Consider the following 24,870-nt stretch of genomic DNA (forward strand, 5'->3'; position numbering starts at 1 on the left):
TTATCTTTTAACGAGTCGAACTCGAGCTTTTCACAAGCTTAGTAATTTCAAGACAAGTCGAATTCTAGCCTGACGATAAAAGCTCGAATAAAGCTCGAGCTCGAGCTCTATCAATCTTAAACGAGCCAAACTCAAGCCAGATGATAAAAGCTCGAATCAAGCTCGAGCTCGAACTTGAGCTTGAATTAATCTTAACTGAGCCAAGCTCAAGCCTGATACTGTTTGGCTTGGTTTGGATCATTTACATCCCTATAACCAAGGGAATGGACCTACAGCACCACCACCAGATGCTGCTACTCGTGCTCTTGAGGGGATGGCTCGTTTATTCGAGCAACAGTTACAGCAACAGCAGTTGCAGCAGCAGCAGCTACAGTTACAGTTACAGTAGCAGCAGGAGGTACAACAGGCTCCTAGGCCACCACATGATATTTATGATCAATTACGGAGGCTAGGGCCAAAGGAATTTTCTGGCACCACTGATCCATTTGCTGCTGAGAGCTGGATACGTTCTCTTGAGGTACACTTTCGATATCTGAATATAGGATATGCTGACCGTGTGAGGTGTACCACTTACCTGCTTAGGGATGATGCTTCACTATGGTGGTAAGGGGTCTAGCATGGTGTTAACCTTGCTACTATCACTTGGCCTCAATTCAAAGAAATTTTCTATAAAAAGTATTTTACTGCGGATATTAGAGGCCGACTAAAGAGGGAGTTTATGAGTCTCCGACAGGGAGACTTGTCTGTTGCCGACTTTGTGAAGAAATTTGATAGAGGTTTTCACTTTGTACCCCTTATTGCTAGAGATCCTGCAGATGGTCTACGCCCTTCTATACGCAACAATGTTATGATGATGCACCCATTAGATTATGCTACTGTCACTACATGTGCCTTCAAGTCTGAGCAAGCTTTGAGGGATATTGATTTTGAGATCCAGCGTAAGAGGCAACAACACCATAATAACAGTCAGCCAAACAAGAGGCAGAATACGGGTCCACCTAGATCTCAAGGGCCTCAAAAGCCCCAAGTTCAAAACAAGAAGCAAGGATAGCAGAGGCCACAAAATCAAGGAGCACCACCGCCTACTGAGAGGCAACTTTGCAAAGAATGTAATCACCCGCATCTGGGCAAGTGTGAATGGGGAACTTACAAGTGTTTCTATTGCAAGGAGAGTGGGCACAAGGCTGCTGATTGCCCAAAGAGGAGGGCACCTATTGTAGGAAGAGCTTACATCATGAATGCTGAAGAAGCAGAGGAAAAAGCAGACACAACTCTTATCACAGGTAACCTAGTTATTTAACATTTATATATTGCCTATTCTTGCATGAAATGTTGAATTTGTTACTAGATTTGATTTGAGAAGCAAGACTTAACCTAGTGGAACTTAGGTTGCATGTCCTACTTATTTGGGTTTAAGATATGATTTTAAGAACCCTACAAAATGTTATGAATTTTGTGCCTTATTTTATGTTAAGGATGTAATATTTCCAAATAAAAAGTTTTAGGGCCAAATTTAAGAATATCATAACTAAGAAACTTTCTTGGTATTTTCGAATTATTGGCAAGGGTCATCGTGCAAATTCTGAAATTTGAGGACCAAAATATAATTTCCAAAATCTTGGGGGTTTAACGTGCGAATTCCAAAATTCGAGGGGTAAATGCGAATTCCGAGATTTGAGGGACCGAAATGTAAATAATTGTAATATCAAGGGCTCAATTGTAATTACCGAAACCTTGAGCACTAAGTAGTAATTTCCGAAAATTTTAAGGGACTAAAAATGAGATTTTGCAAAAAAATTTAAGGGCCAAATTGCAATTATCCAAAATTGGGGGACTAGAATGCATAAAGTTCGAAAATATAAGGGCTAAAATACAATTTTCATGAAATGCTTAAGCTCGACATGCAATTTTTTTGTGAATTTGGGAAATTAATGATAGTGGAATCCTTAAGTTTCAACTCGAAAATATCTAAAAGACATCTTTCACCGCAGGAAGGATTATTATTCTAGGTGTAGCTACCTATGCATTGCTAGATTCAGGAGCTACACATTCCTTCATATCTGAAACCTTCATCAATAGACTGAATATTACTCCTCAAGATATGGGTTTGGGTTTCAAAGTTTTGATTCCATCCGGTGACCAGATGCTCAAATCTAAGGTTGTCAAGAATCTGGAGCTTCGTTTATTCAAAAATGTAGTTCGGGCAGATCTTATTGTGCTTCCTATGCCCGAATTCGATATTATACTTGGGATGGATTGGTTATCAGTGAATGGAGCTTCGATTGATTTTAGTCAGCGATCTGTGTCTATTCGACCGCCTAGTGGTAAACCTTTTGTTTTTGAGGCGGCAAGGAACAAGCAAATGCCGCACATTATCTCTTGTTTATGTGCGAGGAAGCTTATTAAGCGTGGATGCTCAGCTTATCTAGCATGTGTCACTACTGCTCATGAGTCTATCAGTCAGAAGTTAGAGGATGTTGCTATTGTGAGAGATTTTCCTAGCGTCTTTCTCGAGGATGTTTCTGGCATTCCGCCCGATCGTGAAGTGGAATTCTCTATTGATTTAGTGCCGGGCACAGTTCCTATATCAAAATTACCCTATCGTCTAGCACCTGAAGAAATGAAAGAATTAAAAGATCAAATACAGGACTTGTTAGACAAGGGTTTCATTCGCCCTAGTTACTCTCCATGGGGCTCACCGGTATTATTTGTGAAAAAGAAAGATGGTAGTATGCGTCTTTGCATCGATTATCGAGAGCTCAATAGGGTCACTATCAAAAATAAGTATCCACTGCCAAGAATCGAGGATTTATTTTACCAGTTGCAAGGAGCATCGATTTTCTCTAAGATTGATCTACGTTCGGGATACCACCAGTTGAAAGTGAAAGAAGCAGATGTCCATAAGACAGCATTCAGAACTAGATATGGGCACTATGAGTTTATGGTCATGCCATTCGGGTTGACCAACGCTGCCAGCGATCTTCATGGATCTCATGAATCGCGTATTTCAGCCGTATCTGGATCAGTTTATTATTGTCTTCATCGACGACATATTAATCTATTCCAAGAGCAAAGAGGAGCATAGTCGCCATCTGAGAACAGCACTGCAAGTACTGCTAGACAGGAAGCTTTTTGCGAAATTCAGCAAGTGCGAGTTTTGGCTTGATAGAGTGGCGTTTTTAGGCCACATCATTTCCATCAGTGGAGTGGAAGTTGATCCAAGTAAGGTAGAGGCAGTGAAAGAGTGGCCAGTGCCGAAGAGTGTCACCGAGATTCGCAGTTTCTTGGGACTAGCTGGCTATTACCGCAAGTTTATTCAGGGGTTCTCAGCTATAGCGGTACCTATGACCGCCTTGACAAAGGAAAATGCAAAGTTTATTTGGGGACCCGAGTGTCAAGACAGTTTTGACAAGTTGAAGCAAGCCTTGATATCAGCACTAGTGTTATCTATGCCATCGGGGCAAGGGGAGTATGTTCTTTATACTAACGCTTCTAAACTTGGTTTGGGCGCAGTTCTGATGCAAAACGACCGAGTTATCGCCTATGCGTCGCGGCAGTTGAAAATCCATGAAAAGAAGTACCCTACTCACGATCTTGAGCTTGCAGCAGTAGTCTTCGCACTGAAAATTTGGAGACACTACCTTTATGGGGAGAAGTGCAAGATATTCACCAATCATAAAAGTTTGAAATACTTCTTCACCCAAAAAGAGTTGAATATGAGACAGCACAGATGGCTTGAGTTGGTGAAGGATTACGATTGTGACATTAGCTACCATCCGGGGAAAGCTAACGTTGTGGCAGACGCATTGAGTAGAAAGGCAGTAGTTATCACTCATCTATCTCTGCAGAGACCGTTGCAGTCCGAGATGCAGCGGTTTGAGCTCACAGTTTATGCTAGGGGCGAGACCCCTAATCTTGCCACACTCTCAGTACAGTCGACTTTGAGGGATAGAATTCGAGAGGGTCAGTCCACTGATGAGCAGTTGCTAAAGTCGAGAGCTAGAGATGAGGCCAAGAGCCGAAACTTGTATTCAGTGGTGGATGGTATAGTTTGTTATCGAGATATTTATGGGTTCCTAGCGACGATTCTTTGAGAGATCTTATTATGAAGGAAGCCCATGACTCGTCATATTCCATTCATCCGGGGACTACGAAAATGTTCAAGGATTTGCAGTTGTTATATTGGTGGCCAGTCATAAATAGAGACATTTTGAGATTTGTATCTGAGTGTTTGACTTGTCAGTAAGTCAAGGCAGAGCATCAGAGACCAGCGGGAAAATTAAAGCCACTCCCTATTCCCGAGTGGAAACGGGAAAACATCACCATGGACTTTGTAGTGGGTTTGCCGAAGACTGTGAAAGGATTGAATGTCATTTGGGTGATAATTGATCATTTTACGAAATCAGCTCATTTTCTACCTATTAAGACGACATTCACCATGGTTCAGTAAGCAGAGTTGTATATTCGGGAGATAGTTTGTCTGCATGGGATTCCAGTTTCTATTGTTTCTGACAGGGATCCGAGATTCACGTCCTCTTTTTGGAAAAGTCTGCATGCAGCAATGGGGACCAAGTTATTGTTCAGTACAGCGTTCCACCCTCAAATCGATGGTCAGTCAGAAAGAGTTTTACAGATTTTGGAGGATCTACTACGAGCATGTGTTATTGATTTCCAAGGCAGTTGGGAACCGAAATTACCTCTAGTGGAGTTCGCCTACAATAACAGCTTCCAATCATCAATTGGAATGGCTACTTTTGAGGCACTCTATGGAAGGAAATGTAGATCTCCTATTCATTGGGACGAGGTTTGGGAAAGAAGGGATATTGGTCCGGATGTCATCGAAGAGACAGCTGAACTTGTGGTCAAAATTCGGGAGAGAATGAAGACTGCACAAAGCCGACAAAAGAGTTATGCGGACAAGAGGCGAAGGGACTTAGAGTTTGCAGTGGGCGACCACGTATTTGTGAAAATAGCACCTATGAAGGGTGTTATGCGTTTTGGCAAGAAAGACAAGCTTAGTCCAAGGTTTATAGGTCCGTTTGAGATTTTGGAGAGGATTGGGACAGTAGTCTATAGAGTGGCATTGCCACCAGCACTTTCAGGAGTTCACAACGTGTTCCATGTTTCAATGCTGCGGAAGTACATGTCTAATCCATCACATGTACTTAATTATGAACCTCTTCAACTAACTCCACATATGACATATGAGGAAAGGCCTGTCCAGATCTTAGCAAGGCAAGAGAGGAGATTGCGTAATAAAGTCATTCCAATGGTCAAGGTCAAGTGGCTGAATCACTCGGAAGAGGAAGCTACTTGGGAAACCGAGAGGGACTTGTTGAGTCGCTATCCAGATTTATTCGGTAAGTTCTAATTTTGAGGACGAAATTTTATTTAAGGGGGGGGGGGGGGAGGAATTGTAAGGTCCAAAGAAATTAAGACGACGTAACTCAACTGCATGCAAATCTAAAAAATATGAAAAATGAGTAATTTATTTTAATGGCAAATTAATTATGTGACATACATGCTTATTATGATTTTATTGTCATTCTGCATGAAATTGTATTTTTAAAGGATATTCAAGTGACGATCGAGGAACAGAGACTGAGGGCTGAAAAATGTAAAAATGTTTTATTAAATAATTAATTTTAATTATTTAATATAAGGGTGATGGTTTTCTCATATTTTTGAAAACAAGGAATTTTGAGGTGATTTTATACGTCGGGACTAATTTTTTATCGGTGTTGGATTTTCAACCAGAATGCGAATTTTTAAGCAGTCTGGTTATTTAATCCACTAACTATTTTTATGAAAACCATTTTATAAGTTTATTTAAATCCTAACTAGCACTAGTGGGCTTAATTATGAGCTAAATAGGCCTTAAGTCTATTAAATAAATTAATTAGCATATAAAAAACAATAAACCCAAAGCTAGACTCTGATACTCACGCCGCTCAAAATTATCAAAAGCAAAAGCATTCCCTCGGTGCAGCAGCAGACTCTCGGCCGTGGGAAGCAGCAGCTTTTTCTTTCAAAGTTTTAAGGGAAGCTAGCCTCGGTTCTCTCCGTTCTTCGTCGCCGTCGGTATTTCGTGCGTATATAACGCAAAGGCACGCCTATATCTTCCTTTTCTCATCCATTACATCATAGTATCGATTTAATTTATGTATGCACGAAGAACTCGAAGTTTTATTCCAGAATATTCGGTTTTCACATATACATGCTATGATCTAATGTTTTATGTGCCGATTCATGTCTTACATGTTATAGGGACTGCCATGATGATTAGGATGTGACCAAAAAAGGCTATACATGTTTTAAAACACATAACCACGCTTAGACCACTAAAAAACCGAAAGGAAAACGAAAAGAAAAGGCGTGCACCGTCTACTTTCATGAGTGGCGATCGGATTTCATGTTTTAGGGTGAGGCTTGGCTTGGCTTGGGCCAGGGCATAGCCAGAGGTGGTCATGAGTCAGGGCGAGAATCCTAGCCATGCTAGGACTCGAACCGAAAGCTCGAGAAAGAGTCCTAGCAAGGTTATGACTCCACCCGAGAACCCTGCACAGATTTGTGCAGGGCGTTGGAGGCTCGAGGCATGGGGCACGGGCCGGACTAGGGTATCTCACTAGAGTCCTAAGAGGGTAGGGGAGTGACTGGTTTGGGGCCTGGGCTCGTCGGCTGGGTCCTGGAAGCAAAAGGAAAAATCCTGCCACTTTTAGAACTCTCGGCCAACATAGGGTCCAATTGGAGGTTTTTGTTTTTATGGTGTGGGTCAGGGTCTTGGTGAACTTAGGGTCCAGGAGGTTAATTTAGGATGTTGGGTAAGTTTTGGACCAACATGGTTTGGTGGTAACTCGTGAAAATTAAGAGATGGCTCGGGGTTGAAGTTTAAGTGTCAAAAGAGGGCTTCTAATGAATTAAAAAACTGAAAAATGGTTCACGGGGGTCGAGTCGTGATTCAAAAAAGCTAAAATAATATAAAAAGACTAAATTTTGAATTTAGGAATTTTATATTAAATTTTGGGATTTTTCGGGATTAAAACACCGTCAAAAGAGTTAATTAAAGATAAATGAAAAAAGTCTATTATTTAAGCTAAATAAAATTACGAAAAAATTCTTGTAAGCTTAATTAATTATTTGGGACATGTTAGAGTCAAGAAATCGAGAAAAAAGTTAGAATCGTAAAATGTCACGATTAGGGGTAAAACGGTCTTTTTACACCTAAAATTAGTAAGGGTCATGGCAGTGCCCTAAATGTTGTTTTTATGATGTTATGTTCATTTTTAAATGTTCATGATTTATTGATGATTTATTTTAAATGTCCATGAATTTTATGATTGAAAGTTGACATTTAAAATATATAGTGCATGCTTGGTTTCAAAAGAAATTATATTTATGCATGATTTTTTTTAAGTGATGAAAACATGAAAACATTGATGAAAGTGAAGTGATTGTGACTATGAGGATATGAGGATATGAGGTTATGATTGAGGACAGGCCAAGGCTCAGTTGACGATCCTGTGTCGCTGATGTCCCCGCCGCCGAGTACTGTGGTTTCATGTAGATGGTACCATTGACTTTTGAGGATTGAGGAAAGTCACAATTAACGATCTGAATTCAATAAAAGAAAAGATAATGTTTATGATCATGAAAAAGATCATGTCATGTTATGATTGAGGAAAAGGTAAAGGTGAGGTTCAGGTTATGCATATCACGAAAATGTTATTTTACGTAAAGGTATTTTCACTGTTGCATGTGGTTTTATAAGTATTACTCGTTACAAAGATTTGGTGTGTTGAGTCTTTAGACTCACTAGGTTTGATGGATGCAGGTGAGGCTGAGGGAGGCCTTGACGCATGAGATGACTAGATTGGAGGTGCACACAAACAGAGGACCAGCGTTTCTACTATTTCCGCACCCATGATTTTGATGAAGTTTTTACGTTAAAAAAATTTTAAGACCATTTATTTATGCTTTAGAGTGGTTTTGGAGAGGAGTATATGTTTCACGTTTAATGCTTTCTAGGTTTGGTTAAACATGCGATGATTTTATTTTATGACTATTGCACTTGATTTCAAAATTCTAGTTAGTGGATGTTCTAGATCATGGGCAAAATATTTTATTAAAATATTTTCATGTGTTGTCCAAATAAAAAAAAACTAAAAATATTTTCTAGTACATTTTAAACGATAGAACACGAGACGTTTCAGGTATGGTAGAAGACGTGTTGGTCCAAGTTGATAACTTTGTATATCCTGTCGATTTCATAGTTTTAGATACACAACCTATTGAAGCTTGTAATGAAATTCCTGTAATTTTAGGTCGTCCATTTTTAGCTACTTCTAATGCTCTTATAAATTGCAGGAATGGAATAATGAAATTGTCATTTGGTAACATGACCTTGTAAATTAATGTATTTAATCTTTGTAATCAACCACATGACAAAGGAAATGAAAGTGAAGATGAAAATCTTATTGAAACTCTTGTGGAAGAAAACATTCAAGAAGGGAGTACTTGTGACAAATTAGATATTTGTTCAATTGATATTGTTAAAGAAAATATTGAAATTGATCTTGATGATTTTATTAGGTATCACCCGTTACCAGGATCAGAAAAATAATTTGAGGCGAAATATGAGAACAAAGATGAACCACCCATATTGGAGTTAAAACCCTTGCCAGAAGAATTGAAGTATGCATTTCTTGTAGAAGATGAAACATATCCAGTGATAATTTCTTCCAAAATATCAAGTAATCAAGAAGGTAAATTAGTTGATATGCTTAAAAGACATAAAAATGCAATTGGTTGGACACTAAAAGATCTTAAGGGCATTAATCCACTAATTTGCACTCACAAAATTCACTTAGAAGAAAATGCTAAAACATCTCAACAACCACAAAGGAGATTAAATCCACACATGAAAGATGTTGTGAAAACTGAAGTTCTCAAACTACTTGATGTTGGAATTATCTACCTTATTTCTGATAGTAAGTGGGTAAGCCCAACACAAGTAGTTCCAAAAAAATCTGGCATCACATTGATAAAAAATGAAAAAAGTGAATTGTTAACAAGTCGAGTCCCATCTGATTGGCGGATGTGTATTGATTATAGAAAATTAAAAGATGCCACTAGAAAAGATCATTTTCCATTACCATTTTTGGATCAAATTTTAGAAAGAGTAGCAGGTCATTCCTACTACTGTTTTCTTGATGGATAATCAGGTTATTATCAAATTCCCATTGCACTCGAAGATCAAGAAAAAACAACATTCACATGTCCTTTTGGAACATTTGCATTCAGAAAGATGTCATTTGGTTTATGCAATTCCCCAGCAACATTTCAAAGATGTATGCTAAGAATTTTTAGTGACATGGTTGAAAACTGTTTGGATATTTTCATGGATGATTTAACTGTTTTTGGGAGTACATTTGATAATTGTCTTGAAAATTTGGAAAAAGTTTTAAAAAGATGTGAGGAAAAAGGTTTATTTTAAATTGGGAAAAATGTCATTACATGATTACTTATGGAATTGTTTTGGGACATGTCGTGTCATCTCATGGAATTGAAGTTGATAAAGCAAAAGTTGATGTCATTGCCAATTTACCCCCTCCAAAAACCATTAAAGAAATCCGCTCATTTTTGGGACATGCTGGATTTTATAGGAGGGTTATAAAGGACTTTAGTTTAATCTCTAAACCCATTTGTAACCTCTTAACAAAATACAATTCATTTGAGTGGACTCAAGAATGTCAAAATGCTTTTGATAAAATCATTCGACATTTAACATCAGCTCCTATCATGCAACCTCCTGATTGGTCTTTACCATTTGAAATCATGTGCGATGCGAGTGATTATGCAGTCGGTGCAGTATTGGGTCAAAGAAGAAACTGTAAGCCTTATGTGATATATTATGCAAGTAGAACTTTAAACAATGCTCAAATGAATTATTCCACAACTGAAAAAGAACTACTTGCTGTAATATTTGCATTAGATAAATTTCGTTCTTATTTGATTGGATCAACAACTATTGTGTTTACTGATCATTCTTCTATTAGATATTTGTTGACCAAACAGGATGCAAAGCCACGACTGATACGATGGATTTTGTTGCTCCAAGAATTTGACATTGTGATCAAAGATAAAAATGGAACCGAGAATGTCGTAGCCGATCATTTATCGAGACTAGTAACAGTATCATCTTGTGAAATGGCACCAATTGATGATAATTTTTCTGATGAACATCTCTTTTCAGTTACTACTATACCTTGGTTTGCTAACATAGTAAATTTTCTTGTGACAGGAAAAATGCCACCGCAATGGAGTTCCCAAGATAAAAGAAAATTTTTGAATGAGGTAAAAAACTTTTATTGGGATTATCCGTCTCTATTCATGTATTGTCCAGATCAAATTTTTCGACGTTGCATACCCGACAATGAGGTTAGTAGTGTCATTAAATTTTGTCATTCAGACGCATGCGGAGGACATTTTTCTTCAAAGAAAACGACTGCAAAAATCTTGCAGTGTGGATTTTATTGCCCACTTTGTTTAAAGACACCCACGAAATCTGCAAGATCTGTGAAAATTGTCAAAAATTGGGTGCGATTTCAAAAAGAAACATGATGCCTTTGAATCCTATCATTGAAATTGAAATCTTTGACTGTTGGGGAATTGATTTTATGGGACCTTTTCTACCATCGTTTGGATACTTGTATATTTTAGTTGCAGTTGATTATGTTTCCAAATGGATAGAGGCAATTCCATTTCGAACAAATGATCATAAAATCGTTATCAAATTTTTGAAAGAAAATATTTTTAGTAGATTTGAAATTCCTCGAGCCATGATAAGTGATGGGGGAACTCACTTTGTTAATAAACCATTTGCTTCATTAATGAAAAAATATGGTATTACTCACAAAGTAACTACTCCTTATCATCCTCAAACAAATGGACAAGTTGAATTAGCTAATAGGGAGATAAAGCAAAGTTTGGAAAAAACTGTTAACTCAAATCGAAAAGATTGGTCTCTGCGACTTAATGATGCACTTTGGGCATATCGAACAGCTTTTGAAATATCATTGAATATTTGTCCCTATAGGTTGGTTTATGGAAAATATTGTCATTTGCCTGTGGAATTGGAACATAAAGCTTATTGGGCGATCAAAACTTTTAATTCAAGCATGGATGAGGCCAGCAAATTGCGTAAATTGCAACTTAATGAACTTGATGAACTCAGAAATGATGCGTATCAGAATTCAAGGATTTATAAAGAAAAAATAAAATCATTTCATGATAAAACAGTTCTTTGAAAATCATTTGAGATTGGTAAGAAAGTTTTGCTTTATAATTGTTGACTTCACATATTTCCAAGAAAATTACGATCAAGATGGACAGGCCCATATATTGTAAAACATGTGTATCATTATGGAGCTGTGAAAATTGAAAATCCTAAAAATGTGATGTTTTTAAAGTAAATGGACAAAGGCTTAAACCATTTTTAGAAAATGAAATCTTTAAAAAAGAGTTTAATTCCCTTTTCGATCCTTGATTTTTTGTGTTGAAATTGATTTTGTTTCTTTTTATTTCAGGGTTCCTTAATCTTTTTATTTTCCCGGTTAAATGGCGGATAACGGTACTCTGTGGCTCTCATAGTCGGTTTAATCAGTTTCCCACAATTGCTGATACAAAAATAAAAAAAATTCATTTCTTTTCTTTTCAAAATGGATGAAATTCTCTCAAAAATTTGTAAATATTTTCCTTCTGTTTCTGAAAATGTTCTAAGAAACATTTATGCAGGAAGGTGTGAAAGATTGAGATTGCTAATGCAAAAAGGAATTCCAGAAGATATTCGTCTTGTAATAGAAGCTAAGGTCCGATTAGGAGGAGAATTTCCACAATCATTGCTCATTCGGTATTTGCCTGGATTAGGAAAAAGCACTTATGCGAAAAAACGAAGGGCCAAAAGGTTAGGGGTTTGTCATAAGTGTGCAAGATGGACTTGTGACACACGATGCAGATCTTTGGGATGTGTTTCCAATAACAGAGAAGATAAAATTGATTTCATTAAGAATGGGCTGAGTAAGGAGTCTTTAGATAACATCTTATTGACTCTTGAGACTCATTCTAGTGGACACGTGCATATTGAACTTCTTCGTTTATGGAAACAATTCCAAGATGAGCGTCATCTTAATAGTCTTGGGAATCCGACAAAAAAAGACCCTGTTTGCCAATTTATAAGAAAATTGGATGGGAAGCATATCCTCGACTCATTGAAGGCGTTGAAGACGTTTCTGGACGTAAAACTCAGAGGAAAATTGTGAGCCACAATCACACTACTATTTATATGCATGTGTGTCATTATTGTTTTTACTGCTTATTCTGTTTACAACTGTGACCCATAGTTTTGTCCTGATAACATATTACCCCTATAAAATCTCTCATCTTTCTCTCTATTTTAGCAGAAAAAAAGAAGAAAGTAAAAAAAACCATGGCTGGAACCTCTGCACAATCATTGAAAAATATTTGTGTATTTTGTGGGTCGAGTCCTGGAAAAAATGAAGTGTTTGTAGAAGCAGCGAATAATCTTGGAAAGATATTGGCCGAGAGAAAAATTCACTTGGTATATGGGGGAGGTAATATTGGGTTAATGGGATCTATTTCAACATCTGCTCATCTTGGAGGTAGTCAGGTTTTGGGTATTATTCCTACAGCTTTAGCTGAAGGAAATATTACAGGTGTTACGATTGGGAGGAATTAAAAGTTTCTTTTATGTATGAAAGAATCACAAATATGATTGAAAATTCTGATGCTTTTATCGCACTACCAGGTGGTTTTGGTACATTAGAAGAAATTTTTCACATTGCTTCTTGGGCACAACTTAATATCCATAATAAACCTGTGGGCTTGTTGAATATCAATAATTATTATGACAGTTTGTTGACATTTCTTGATAAAGCTGTGGAACAGAATTTCATTTCAGAAAATTCACGACGGATGTTCATTTCTGCTTCGACCGCCGACCAATTAATTGATGATTTGGAAGCTTTTGTTCATAAGCCTGATCCGATGATAGCAAAGATCAATTGGTCGCAATCAAGCAGTAAGAAAAGAAAGTTGGATCATTGATTCAAAAGTCGTGGATTGGTTTGCGTTTGTTTCAGTTTGTTATCTTCAATAAAATTCCAGGTGATATCTCTTTCATTATGTACTCTTTATTAATAGCTATTTTGACATTAGGGACAATATTAATAGCTATTTTGACATTAATCAATCGGCCAACATGCTACACATGAAAATATTTTTATAAAATATTTTGCCCTTTTTAAATAAAACCTCAATCAACTAGTATTTAAAAATTCGAGTGAAATAGTCGTAAAGTAAAATCGTCTACTGTTTTACCAAACCTAAAAGCAATAATTTGAAAAGTAAAGCCCATCCTAAACCTCTCAAAAATCTCTCAAAAGCATAAATAAATAATCTTAAAAATCTTTAACTTAAATCATAAAGCATAATGCGGAAAATGTAGCGCTGGTCCTCGGGTTGTGTGCATCTTCAGTCCAGTAGTATCACCCGTCAAGACCTCCCTCAGAACCACCTGCATCCATCACACCTAGTGACCCTTAAACATGTGAAAAAACATCCCTTCAAGTTCCCCTACCATGGCAGCCCCTTTGTGCATCATTAGGATGAGTTTTAAAAGAAGAAAACTCTACTTTTATGCATAATAAGCCATAAAAACGAAAATACAAAGTAGTGTTATAAATTTTTCATGCAAACATGCAACAAACATATAATATGGTGTGATAGATGAGAAAAAGGAAGATTAAGGCGTGCCTTTGCGTTTAAAACGCTCGAAATCCGAATACCGTAGCGGTGAAAGTCGGTGACGAACGGAGGACGATTTCTATTTTTTTTCTACCCTTTTCTCTAGTCAAAACTCTATCAAAAACCCACCTTGCAAAGCACGGTTGTCGGGTGATCATTGTTGGAAGGAAGAACGAGGAAGAAAGTCGAAGAACGATGGAGAAAAAAAATTCAAAAATCTTCCCTTGCAAGAACAAAGAGGTTCGGCCGTTTGTTTTTTTTGCCCACCTTCAATTCTATTCACGTGAATTTGTGTGTGTGTGTTTCGGTGTGTGTGTGTGGGTGTTTTGGTGTGTGTGTGGGTTTAGGTTTAAATAAATAAAAAAAAAAACAACAAAAAGGCTTTTTAGCTTTTTAATTAATGTGCTTAATCAACACTAATTTTTTTTAATTAATAAATTAGGCCCATTAAAATTAATAAATTCAATAGGCTTAAATTAAAATATTTAAAATATATATTTCAAAAAATCCTCTTATAAAATAAATAAAATTCCTTGGTCCCACCAATTAATTTAAATTTGACCTTAAAAATTCCATAATTTTTAAAATATTTAAAATAAATATTTTCTTAACTAAAAATAAAATTTTATCTTTTAAATCTTTAACACATTAATCGTCTCCGGTCCTCCGTCCCCGGCCAACCACTGATATTCGTCTGAAAATCTTTAAATTATGAAATCAATCAAAATTACACAATTAATCATTTAGTCACTCAAAATAAATCATTCAAGCATCAACTTTATTTTAAATAATGAAAAATAATTATTTAATAAAAATATTTTCTTTTATTCGGCCTTCGGTCTCTATTCCTCGATCGCAACTCGAATAGCCTTTAAAAATACATTTTAATGCAACCATCTCGAAAAATATATTTTAAACATGCAAACATACACAACATAATTAATTCATGCAATTAAAAAATTTAATTAAAATACAGGAGAAATTTAATAATTTATATGCATGTGGTTCGCGTGGACTTTAAATTTTCGGGGCATTACAATCTTCCCCCCTTAAATTGAATTCCGACCTCGAAATTCGCTTATCTTTAATAACCCAAAGTTTAGATTTAGTACTAGTATCCCAAAAATCTACACTTCCGCTGCGCTACTCTGATAAAACTTAAGTTCTAGAATGTCCTTACGTTTACTAGATCCTAATTAATTTTACCTTCTAAATCCTTATTTTCAAATCGTAACTTAAAAAGACCCATAATGACTTAGTTCTGTTACTAGTATAACCTCGAATTTTAATTTTTCTTAAATTCCCAATATAAAAACATGGATGACCATACTTATCGTATATTATTTTCTTATTTTATATCCAAAATATTCATCAACTTATCAAATTTCGATCTTAAAATCCCAAACGCATCTGCTAACGCTTAGATTTTTCAAGCCTAATATCGATTCATCCTTAAAACCCTTGGTTAACATTCCTTATAACATTAAAACCTAAGATATCGTAAGGTTCTAAATATTCTTACAAGCCCAAATCATCGAAAATTGCTATCAATGAAACCATCAATTATCGCTTATTGTTAAACTAGTCCCCAAATTCCTTAATAATTGCAAAATCAACTCTTAATTTCCTCAAAAATCATCCTAATTGGTCCTTAATTTCAAAAATTTTATGATTAACCCATAAATTTTTGGCATCCTTAATTTCTTTCTACAGGTTTCCCATAACAAAATTTCGATAATTTTAAACTTATTTACCCAAAAATCAATTCCTATAACCAATCTTATCTTTCATCAAACTTAAAATCCCAATTTATACATTTCTATACTCCAAAAGTCGTTGCAAATCCTCGAATCATTATTCCTTAGGTCTAATTCCCGAAATTAACTTAACTAGTAACCATGAATCATAAATATTTTCTTAGAAAAATCTACGTGTCCCAAAAGCATTCATAATATTCACGATTAACTTTTGACCCAAAAGTAGAACGTCAATACTAAAACCCAAAATTCAACATAGTCCAATTCCACCACAAACCAACATGCGTTGAAATCATATAATTTTTTTCATTTCATTTCGTATCGCGTATAAAAATTCTAAAGCATATAAATTATATATCCTCATAATGTTATTCAACATGTGACGTAAACATATAATTCATGTACTTAAGCAGGTAACATCATAAAATCACATAAAGTATGTAAAACTTACAACTTTGAGGCTTGACGACTGATCTTCCCGGCGCTGATGGTGGCACAACCCTTTACAGGACCTTTGCTCTGATACCAACTGAGACGTCTGCCCCTTTTATTGCTTTAAAAGTACTAGTAAATTTTTTTTTCTTACTTAAATTTCGGCCAACATGCTACACATGAAAATATTTTTATAAAATATTTTGCCCTTTTTAAATAAAACCTCAATCAACTAGTATTTAAAAATTCGAGTGAAATAGTCGTAAAGTAAAATCGTCTACTGTTTTACCAAACCTAAAAGCAATAATTTAAAAAGTAAAGCCGATACTAAACCTCTCAAAAATCTCTCAAAAGTATAAATAAATAATCTTAAAATTCTTTAACTTAAATCATAAAGCATAATGCGGAAAATGTAGCGCTGGTCCTCGGGTTGTGTGCACCTTCAGTCCAGTAGTATCACCCGTCAAGACCTCCCTCAGAACCACCTGCATCCATCACACCTAGTGTTCTTAAACATGTGAAAAAACATCCCTTCAAGTTCTCCTACCATGGCAGCCCCTTTGTGCATCATTAGGATGAGTTTTAAAAGAAGAAAACTCTACTTTTATGCATAATAAGCCATAAAAACGAAAATACAAAGTAGTGTTTCAAATTTTTCATGCAAACATGCAACAAACATATAATATGGTGTGATAGATGAGAAAAAGGAAGATTAAGGCGTGCCTTTGCGTTTAAAACGCTCGAAATCCGAATACCGTAGCGGTGAAAGTCGGTGACGAACGGAGGACGATTTCTATTTTTTTCTACCCTTTTCTCTAGTCAAAACTCTATCAAAAACCCACCTTGCGAAGCACGGGAGTCGGGTGATCATTGTTGGAAGGAAGAACGAGGAAGAAAGTCGAAGAACGACGGAGAAAAAAAATTCAAAAATCTTCCCTTGCAAGAACAAAGAGGTTCGGCCGTTTATGTTTTTTTTGCCCACCTTCAATTCTATTCACGTGAATTTGTGTGTGTGTGTTTCGGTGTGTGTGTGGGTGTTTTGGTGTGTGTGTGGGTTTAGGTTTAAATAAATAAAAAAAACAACAAAAAGGCTTTTTTGCTTTTTAATTAATGGGCTTAATCAACACTAATTTTTTTTTAATTAATAAATTAGGCCCATTAAAATTAATAAATTCAATAGGCTTAAATTAAAAGATTTAAAATATATATTTCCAAAAATCCCCTTATAAAATACATAAAATTCCTTGGTCCCACCAATTAATTTAAATTTGACCTTAAAAATAACATAATTTTTAAAATATTTAAAATAAATATTTTCTTAACTAAAAATAAAATTTTATCTTTTAAATCTTTAACACATTAATCGTCTCCGGTCCTCCGTCCCCGGCCAACCACTGATATTCGTCTGAAAATCTTTAAATTATGAAATCAAACAAAATTACACAATTAATCATTTAGTCACTCAAAATAAATCATTCAAGAATCAACTTTATTTTACATAATTAAAAATAATTATTTAATAAAAATATTTTCTTTTATTCGACCTTCGGTCTCTATTCCTCGATCGCATCTCGAATACATAGCCTTTAAAAATACATTTTAATGCAACCATCTCGAAAAATATATTTTAAACATGCAAATATACACAACATAATTAATTCATGCAATTAAAACATTTAATTAAAATACAGGAGAAATTTAATAATTTATATGCATGTGGTTTGCGTGGACTTTAAATTTTCGGGGCGTTACAGAAAGAAAGATATTCAATATCTATGTAATTTTTAAGTTATATGCTACGACCCATATATCTCTCTCAAAAAAAAAGGAAAGAGAGAAATTTATTGTACAAATTAAATAAATATGTGGTCAAGAAGCATAAACTTAATCTGATTCTATGATGTTGTGAAAAAAAAATAGATCAGGAAAAAAATATATAATAAGAACAACTAGATTTTGAATCAATGGATTTTCTATCTTTTGATTAGTTTGGCTCGTTTGTCTGTCTGCATTCTGTAAATCATTTTCCTGAGCATTTATCTGTATTCCAACTCCATGAGAGAAATCGTTCCCATAAATTGAAACATTTATTAAACCTGTGAGGATATGGAGTTGTGAAGGCCCGGTAATTTGAGCTTGAAAATTTGCGGAAAATTAAAAATTTTCTTTTTAAATAATTAAAATGTCTCAGTCATAAGTTAAACTGATAAAAATGTTTGATATTCAAAATAGCAGCGGAAGAAATCTAATGTTTGCAAAATACTGACTTAAAAATAATTCAGCAACATAAAATAATAAATGTTGAAATGAGGTCCTCGGGTGCCACTACTGCCGACCCAAGCTGGCTCACTGGTCCCCGCCCTCGGCCCCAGCCTCATCAGTACCTACAACAATCAAGTCTAGTGAGTCTAAAGACCCAACATGCATATATCGTAGATAACGAGTAAATACTATAGTAAAATTTGCATGGGATAAAATATCATGTCATGAGGCATACTGAAAATAATAACTTGTACTAAGCAATTATATTACGTGCATAACTGAACTGAAAAATCATAGTAAAATGTTTGCTCCTTGGAGCCTGTACTGCATTAAAATGTAATAATTTTCTGTTGAGATTATGGTCTACGCAAGTGGCCTCTGCACTGAACTGAACTGATCGGTAACTGGCTACCGGGGGAGTATCAAACTTAACTGTCCGGTCACTGGCGACCGGGTGGTACCAAACTGAACTGATCGGTCACTGGCGACCGGGTAAAATAATGCTCCCATGATAGTGAAATGGCCACAAGCAATATCGCATAAATCTCATAAATGACTATTTTGCACGTGATATAATAACATCATTAAATATGAACAATTTCGATCTTCTTGCATTAAAATCATGTACTTGCGATATTTAAAAATATCTATATGACTTGATTGAAGAGTGAAAGAAGATATAAACATGCATTGGTTTGTTTTGATAGAAAACAAACGAAATAACGACGCGGCGCGGCGGAGACGGAGTGCTCTTCCCTTTCTCACTTAATTCCTTTAAATTAAGCATGCACCATAATTATTATAATAGCGTAAAAAAACGTAAACGTGATGCATGAACATTTAAAAATATCATGATTTGTGCTTAGGGCGCTGCTAGGACTAAAATATCACCCCGGTGCAAAATGATCATTTTGCCCCTGGAAACCCGAAAATTATCATTTCAACCCTGAACCTCTAAAATTGACCCGAAGTTTATCAAACTCCTTAAAATATCCCAAAACATTTTTAAAAATATTCCTAGACATAAATTCGAGCCCAATTCATAACTTAACCGAATTGTTTTAAAATTTGGACCGGGGGCCCGGTTTTTACCCGAATCGACTCGAAAACCACCCGAAAATTTCTCAACTTTTTATCCATTCTTAAAAACACTTACAAGATCCTAAATTGAAATTTCCAACCCAAAACTCACGGCTAAAAAAATCAGAACAAGAACAAATCTCTCGGCCCAAAAGAAATCTCCACCTAACAAAGAAAATTCTCGGCCCTACCCTCATTTAACACCACATGCATAATTTCCTCCCAAAATCCACACCTCACACTACACCAACACATCAGGCATGTGCCAGCCTAACAAAAGTTTTAAAAAGAGTTCTAAGCCCAACAAGCTTAAAAGTAGGCCCTTTAAACCCAAACACACTTCCGAAAAATATTTCGAGTTGGAACGATTTCGAAAATAATAGTCGAGCTCTTAAAAAGTCCTCCGATTCGATAAAATTTACGTACCGATAAAAATAAAAATCCTGCGGGTCAAAATACCCAAAAATTCTCATTTTTGAAAAATACACTAACAAATGTTACCACTTAATTTAAAAAAAATAAATCGTGTTATAAAATAATTTTCCTGAAAATTCCCCGGTCTCCGATCCTCGTTCGAACGTGAAATGCAACTCAAAAATCTTAATGCACAAACTTTTAAAATTTCATGAAACAAACCCTATCATGCATGAATTATGCCTAAAATGCATAAAAATAATTAAACATAAACTAATGAAATAAACATGCTAAATTACCACTTCTTAAATAAGTTTTTATTAACTTATCTCAAAACTCCATCTCCAGTCCGGCCTCACTTATTTAATTGAAAAGATAACAATTAAACTATTGCATAAAATAAATAAATTTTAAAAAAAGTATTTAAATACTCATGCAATAAAAATCATTTTAATTTAAATACTAGAAATTATGTATGGCTTATACACAGTCCAATTTACGGGTTCTACAATCCTCCCCCTTAAAAGAAATTTCGTCCTCGAAATTCGTTTATCCTTGATAATCAAAAAGTTTAGACTTAGTTCTAGTATTCCAATAATCCACGCTTCCGCTGCGCTACTCTAATAAAATAATAAATTTTTAAGATGTCCTTATGTTTCCTCTGTCCCAATTATTTTGCCTGTCAAAATCCTTGTTTGTGAATCGCAGCTTAAGACGATTTATAGTGACTTAGTTCCATTCTTATAAGATCTCGGATTTGACCTTTCTCGTAATTCCTCATACTAGCAAGGGATGTCCTAACTTATCGCACTTTATTTTTCTTATGCAATACTCATATTGTTCATTAACCTATTACATTGTCCTTCATTTTGTTCAACTTAAGAAATCTTAGTACCTACAGTTACTAATCGACTTATCCTCGGTAATGTACTTAAAAGTTAAACCTTATCTCAACCCCATGATAATATTAGCCTAAGTCCCTTGAATTTTATTTTGCACTTGGGTCCTCAAATTATTGGTTATTACAATTAGGTCCTTAAAATTCTCAATTCATGCATTTCAATCCTTAAATACCAAGTTATACATTTTTATACTTCTAAAGATTGTCTTAATCTTCGAAAACATACATGCCCCAAAAGTATTCAAAATTTTCAAGATTAACTTATGACCCATAAGGGGGACATCAGTACTACTGACCAAAATTAATAAAGTCAAATCATTTTCAACTTCTCCTAAAGCCCAATATTCGGATTCTTAGACATTTCCAATTCCAAACGTAACCAACATGCATAATTACATAATTTATTTTAAATAAACACTGAAATAATTAAAGGATCTGAATGTAAAATATTTAATGGAGGCATGCTGCTAAAATAATTCATGCTTTAAATAAAATGCTGAAATGTAAAACTTACAGACCGAAGACGTGGCTTCGTGAGCTTCTCATGGTCAGTAGTAGTGTAACCCTTTACAAGAACATAGGCTCTGATACCAACTGTGAAGGCCCGGTAATTTGTGCTTGAAAATTTGCGGAAAATTAAAAATTTTCTTTTTAAATAATTCAAATGTCTCAATCATAAGTTAAACTGATAAAAATGTTTGATATTCAAATAGCTGCGGAAGAAATCTAATGTTTGCAAAATGCTGACTTAAAAATAATTCAGCAACATAAAATAATAAATGTTGAAATGAGGTCCTCGGGTGCCACTACTGCCAACCCAAATCGGCTCACTGGTCCCCGTCCTCGGCCCCAGCCTCATCAGTACCTACAAAAGTCAAGTCTAGTGAGTCTAAAGACCCAACATGAATATATCCTAGATAACGAGTAAATACTATAGTAAAATTTGCATGGGATAAAATATCATGTCATGAGGCATACTGAAAATAATAACTTGTACAGAGCAATTATAATACGTGCATAACTGAACTGAAAAATCATAGTAAAATGTTTGCTCCTTGGAGCCCTGTACTGAATTAAAATGTAATAATTTTCTGTTGAGATTATGGTCTACGCAAGTGGCCTCTGCACTGAACTGAACTGATCGGTAACTGGCTACCGGGGGAGTATCAAACTGAACTATCCGGTCACTGGCGAACGGGTGGTACCAAACTGAACTGATCGGTCACTGGCGACCGGGTAAAATAATGCTCCCATGATAGTGAAATGACCACAAGCAATATCGCATAAATCTAAAAAATGAATATTTTGCACGTGATATAATAACATCATTAAATATGAACAATTTCGATCTTCTTGCATTAAAATCATGTACTTGCGATATTTAAAAATACCTATATGACTTGATTGAAGAGTGAAAGAAGATATAAACATGCCTTGGTTTGTTTTGATAGAAAACAAACGAAATAACGACGTGGCGCGGCGGAGACGGAGTGCTCTTCACTTTCTAACTTAATTCTTTTAAATTAAGCATGCACCATAATTATTATAATAGCGTAAAAAAACGTAAACGTGATCCATGAACATTTAAAAATATCATGATTTGTGCTCAGGGCGCTGCTAGGACTAAAATATAACACCGGGTGCAAAATGACCATTTTGCCCCTGGAAACACGAAAATTATCATTTCAACCTTGGACCTCTAAAATTGACCCGAAACTTATCAAACTCCTTAAAATATCCCAAAATATTTTTAAAAATATTTCTAGACATAAATTCGAGCCCAATTCATAACTTAACCGAATTGTTTTAAAATTTGGGCCGGGGGCCCGGTTTTTACCCGAATCGACTCGAAAACCACCCGAAAATTTCTCAACTTTTTATCCATTCTTAAAAACACTTACAAGATCCTAAATTGAAATTTCCAACCCAAAACTCACGGCTAAAAAAATCAGAACAAGAACAAATCTCTCGGCCCAAAAGAAATCTCCACCTAACAAAGAAAATTCTCGGTCCTACCCTCATTTAACACCACATGCATGGTTTCCTCCCAAAATCCACACCACACGCTACACCAACACATCAGCCATGTGGCAGCCTAACAAAGATCTAGATCATCCCCCCCCAAGCCACCTATCAGAACCATCTCACCACCTCCATGCAAGCCTCTCACCGAAGAAGAACGAGAACCCACCACGAACACCTACCCCATCTACCCTTCACTCGATCGATCCCACCTTCCAGCTAGTATCGAGCCACTTTCAGGCCTTGTCTCAGATCCTTGAAGATCTAATCCACGGCGCATATCAGTTCCTAAGTTGCTGGATCGGTCCTTGACACGCAACTACCCCAACATTGAGACAAAATTCCTTGCTGCCTTAACCCCTCCTAGCGTACAGACCCTATGGCTTCAGCGTTTGATTTTATTCCTCAAGCGACATCTTGGCCCCTACAACAGTCACTAACAACCCTGAAACCGCAGCCCTTAGACAACCATAACCAGAAAACATGAATACAATAAAAGGGATGCATAACATGGATGAAAACCGAAAGTTTCCTTCATGAACTAAGCTAGATCGGGATTGTCATGCATGAATGCATTCTCCAACCTATAAAAACGTGTATGATGCAGTAAGAGATAGTGCAATGCGTGCCTTGGGGATGTTATATGATCACAAACGAGAAGAAAGAGGCTCCCGCAGCAAGAACAAACGACCACCGAAGGTTTTTCCTAGGAGAGTAGCTCTGAATTTGAGAGGGGAGGCAGCTGGGGTTGGGGTATCGGCTGATGGAGTGTTTAGGTTTAGGTTAAGTGTGTTTTGGTAGTTAAATAAATAGATAACAATTAGTTAATGGGCCAAAATTTGCCATTTAAAAGTTTTAAAAGAGTTCTAAGCCCAACAAGCTTAAAAGTAGGCCCTTTAAACCCAAACATACTTCCAAAAAATATTTCGAGTTGGAACGATTTTGAAAATAATAGCCGAGCCCTTAAAAAGTCCCCCGATTCGATAAAATTTACGTACCGATAAAAATAAAAATCCTGCGGGTGAAAATGCCCAAAAATTCCCATTTTTGAAAAATACACTAACAAACGTTCCCACTTAATTTAAAAAAAATATATCGTGTAATAAAATAATTTTCCTTAAAATTCTCCGGTCTCCGATCCTCGTTCGAACGTGAAATGCAACTCAAAAATCTTAATGCACGAACTTTTAAAATTTCATGAAACAAACCCTATCATGCATGAATTATGACTAAAATGCATAAAAATAATTAAACATAAATTAATGAAATAAACATGCTAAATTACCACTTCTTAAAAATAAGTCTTTATTAACTTATCTCAAAACTCCATCTCCAGTCCGGCCTCACTTATTTAATTGAAAAGATAACAATTAAACTATTGCATAAAATAAATAAATTTAAAGAAAAATATTTAAATACTCGTGCAATAAAAATCATTTTAATTTAAATACTAGAAATTATGTATGGCTTATACGCAGTCCAATTTACGGGTTCTACAGGAGTTGAGACTCTTACTAGGAATTTCTGAAGGCCATGTACATTTAACTACCTGAAAATAAGCTTTGAATTGATCATCTCAGATTATTTCATAAATTATAATTATGATGATCTTGATATAACTTTGACAGTTTTCAAATTTAATTTAAACACTTATATAGTTCTGATTACATTTCTATTTAAATTAATCAATATGTTTTGTATTGTTATTAACGCTTAAATTGCTAGGGACTAGCAATAAGCTGGTTGGGAGGTGTGATAAAAATAAAAATTGTACATTAAGTAAATGTTTTATAATATAAATTTATAGTCTTTGTTTTATTAAATGTTTAAATATTATATGTTTTATAATAAATTGTATAAAAAATAAGTTGTTGTGTAATTATAAGTTTTAACTATTTTTACAGGTTCGATAAAACAAGAATAACCTTGGCGTTGCAAATGGGATTAAGATGATTCTTGGACCTGTAGAAAGTTGATGATAATATCTACAATATTGATAACAAGTATGAGATAAAAATCCTAACACAATTGGGATCAAATTAAGCAACAAATAAAGTTACCAAAGGAGTGTCAGTTTTAACATGCTCTAGTATTTTGACCATATTTCTCAAATTACTTGGTCAAATGATCTGAAAAAAATATCACAACTAGACAACTCAATTATCCACATGTTTTTTTTAT

Source organism: Primulina eburnea, chromosome 1, assembly GCF_022965805.1.
Source record: "Primulina eburnea isolate SZY01 chromosome 1, ASM2296580v1, whole genome shotgun sequence".
Taxonomy (NCBI): Eukaryota; Viridiplantae; Streptophyta; class Magnoliopsida; order Lamiales; family Gesneriaceae; genus Primulina; species Primulina eburnea.